Consider the following 3,544-nt stretch of genomic DNA (forward strand, 5'->3'; position numbering starts at 1 on the left):
CTCTTGCATCCTTATACACTAACAACAAAAAATCAGAAAGAAAAATTAAGGAAACACTCTGATTTACCATTGCAACAAAAAGAATAAAATACATAGGAATAAACGTTCCTAAGGAGGCAAAAGACCTGTATACAGAAAACTATAAGACACTGATGAAAGAAATCAAAGATGACACAAACAGATGGAAAGATATACCTTGTTCTTGGATTGGAAGAATCAATATTGTGAAAATGACTATACTACCCAAAGCAATCTACAGATTCAATGTAATGCCTATCAAATTACCAATGGCATTTTTCACAGAATTAGAACAAAAAAAATTTACAATTTGTATGGAAACAGAAAAGACCCTGAACACCCAAAGCAATCTTGAGAAAGAAAAATGGAGCTGGAGGAATCAGGCTACCTGACTTCACACTATACTACAAAGCTACAGTAATCAAGACAATATGGTACTGGCAAAAAAAAAAAAAAAAAAAAAAAAAACCAGAAATATAGATCAGTGGAACAGGATAGAACACCCAGAGATAAACCCACGTACATATGGTCAACTAATCTATGACAGAGGAGACAAGGATATACAATGGAGAAAAGACAGCCTCTTCAATAAGTGGTGCTGGTAAAACTGGACAGCTATATTTAAAGGAATGAAATTAGAGCACTCCCTAACACCATACACAAAAATAATCTCAAAATGGATTAAACACCTAAATTCAAGACCGGACAGTATAAAACTCTTAGAAGAAAACATAGGCAAAACACTCTTTGACATAAATCACAGCAAGATCCTTTTTGACCCACTTCCTAGAGTAATGAAAATAAAAGCAAAAATAAACAAATGGGACTTAATGAAACTTAAAAGCTTTCTCACAGCAAAGGAAGGAAACTATAAACAAGATGAAAAGACAACACTCAGAATGGGCAAAAATATTTGCAAACAAAGTAACTGACAAAGGATTAATCTCCAAAATATATAAACAGCTCATACATCTCAATATCAAAAACAAAAACAGCCCAATCCAAAAATGGGCAGAAGACCTAACTAGACATTTCTCCAAAGAAGTCATACAGATGGCCAAAAGGCAGATGAAAAGATGCTCAACATCACTAATTATTAGCAAAATGCTAATCAAAACTACCATGAGTTATCACCTCACACTGGTTAGAATGGGCATCATCAGAAATTCTACAAACAATAAATTCTGGAGGGTGTGGAGAAAAGGGAACCAGCTTGCACTGTTGGTGGGAACGTAAATTGTACAGCCACTATGGAGAACAGTATGGGTCCTGAAAAAACTAAAAATATGAAAAAACTAAAAATAGAACTACCATATGACCCAGCAATCCCACTACTGGGCATATACCCAGAGCAAACCATAATTCAAAAAGACACATGCAGAGAGGAAGAGAGAATAAACTTTTTCTTTAGAAAAAAAAAGACACATGCACACCAATGTTCTTTGCAGCACTATTTACAATAGCCAGGTCATGGAAGCAACCTAAATGCCCATCAACAGACAAATGGATAAAGAAGATGTGGCACATATATACAATGGAATATTACTCAGCCATAAAAAGGAACGAAATTGGGTCATTTGTAGAGACATGGATGGACCTAGAGACTGTCATACAGATTGAAGTATGTCAGAAAGAGAAAAACAAATATCGTATATTAATGCATATATGTGGAATCTAGAAAAATGGTACAGACTAACCAGTTTGCAAGGCAGAAATAGAGACACAGATGTAGAGAACAAATGTATGGACACCAAGGGGGGAAAGTGGTGGGGGTGTGTGTGATGAATGGGGAGATTGGAATAGACATATATACACTAATATGTATAAAGTGGATAACTAATAAGATCCTGCTGTGTAGCACAGGGAGCTCCACTTCTCTGTACAGTAGAAATTAACACATCATTGTAAAGCAACTATACCCCAATAAAAAATTCAATAAAAAAACTTTATTAAAGTCATTACAGAAGATCTGCCTTATCTCTATGTTTCTGATGACCTGAGTGCTGGCTCATATTTGGCTAAATTAAACCTCTGGTAATTCTGAGGGAAATGGATAAAGGACAATGAATCTGGAACAAATTTTTATGTGTATCTTCCAGGCACCAAAGGACAATACCAACCTTTAATCACAGTAATTTTGGGGGCTGGGATTTTTTTCTTCCAAGAAAATAAACCAGCAAAATCAGCAAGAATAAACAGTCCAATGATTATAAATTCTCAGAGAATTCTATTATTATTTTCAATAAGCAGGTAAAGAAACAGATTTCCTCATTTGAGACCTTTGCAGGAAGGCAGATTTTCCCACACATAATCTCTCAATGAGAGTACCCTTGAGTGTCTCATATATAAGAAAGTGCTTCTTTACAGCCCAAACCTGCTTAGATGTAAAGCTGATATTCCAATTCCCAGTGGTTATTATTCTCACAAAGGGTGATTTAGCATGTTTCTCTGTTCTCTGATTGACTTTTGATTGATGCTCTCCTTGCATCTATGTTAAAAATAAATGTTTACTGAACTCTGACTATGTATAGACTATACCAGGTAAACTGGAGTGAAACACAGATACCAACTATACTATAGTTTATTATCTATTTAGTGTCATGCATTACTCATGTCTAAAGAAATACTACAAAGTCATATATCAAAAGATGCATATTGAAAATAAATGTATCTAACAGCTATGCAAACACTGCAGGAAGAAACAACAAGAACAACCTCCCTGCAAACAAAAGTCCAGAACCCTATGGCTTGACTGGGGATTTCTACAAAACATACAAAAAGAGCTTATATCTATCCTTCTCAAACTACTCCAAAAGATTGAAGAGGAGGGAATATTCCCAAAGTCACTCTATGAAGCCACCATCACCCTGATACCAAAACCAGACAAAGATACTACCCAAAATTAGAAAATTACAGGATAATATCTTTAATGAGTATAGATGCAATGTAACTATATTTGAAGATAGGATCTGTAAGGGGGTAATTAAGGTTAAATGAAGTCATAGGGTGGGTCCTGATCCAATAGGATTAATGTCCATTAAGAGAAGACACCAGACAGCTCACTGTCTCTCTCTTTGCCATGTGAAGACAGCACCAAAACAGCTGTCTGCAAGCCAGGATGAGGGTTTCACCAGAAACCAAAGCAATCAGCATCTTGATCTTGGACTTCCCAGCTTCCAGAACTGTGAGACTTAATGTCTGCTATTTAAGCAAAATCTGCAGTATTTTGTTACAGTAGCCCAAGCAGAATAATACAGTAGAAAAATAATAACTCATCTCTACGTAGTATGTGAGGATATATTAATAATACTACAGTAGTTCAACCCTGCATATGAGAATCTCATGTTCGTGTTTAAAACCAGAAATCAAGACTCTTGTTTTTATTTCTTGGGATAATGTTAGTTTTCTCCTAAAATCTTTATTGTTTTATATTTCAGGTTCATATCTATATTTCTCTTGAGATAACATTGTATGCATATTACGAGATAAGGATGAAGTTTCTTTTTTTTAAAGTTATTTAGAAAAA

The sequence above is a fragment of the Balaenoptera borealis genome, assembly GCF_965194805.1.
Source record: "Balaenoptera borealis genome assembly, chromosome: 3".
NCBI lineage: Eukaryota > Metazoa > Chordata > Mammalia > Artiodactyla > Balaenopteridae > Balaenoptera > Balaenoptera borealis.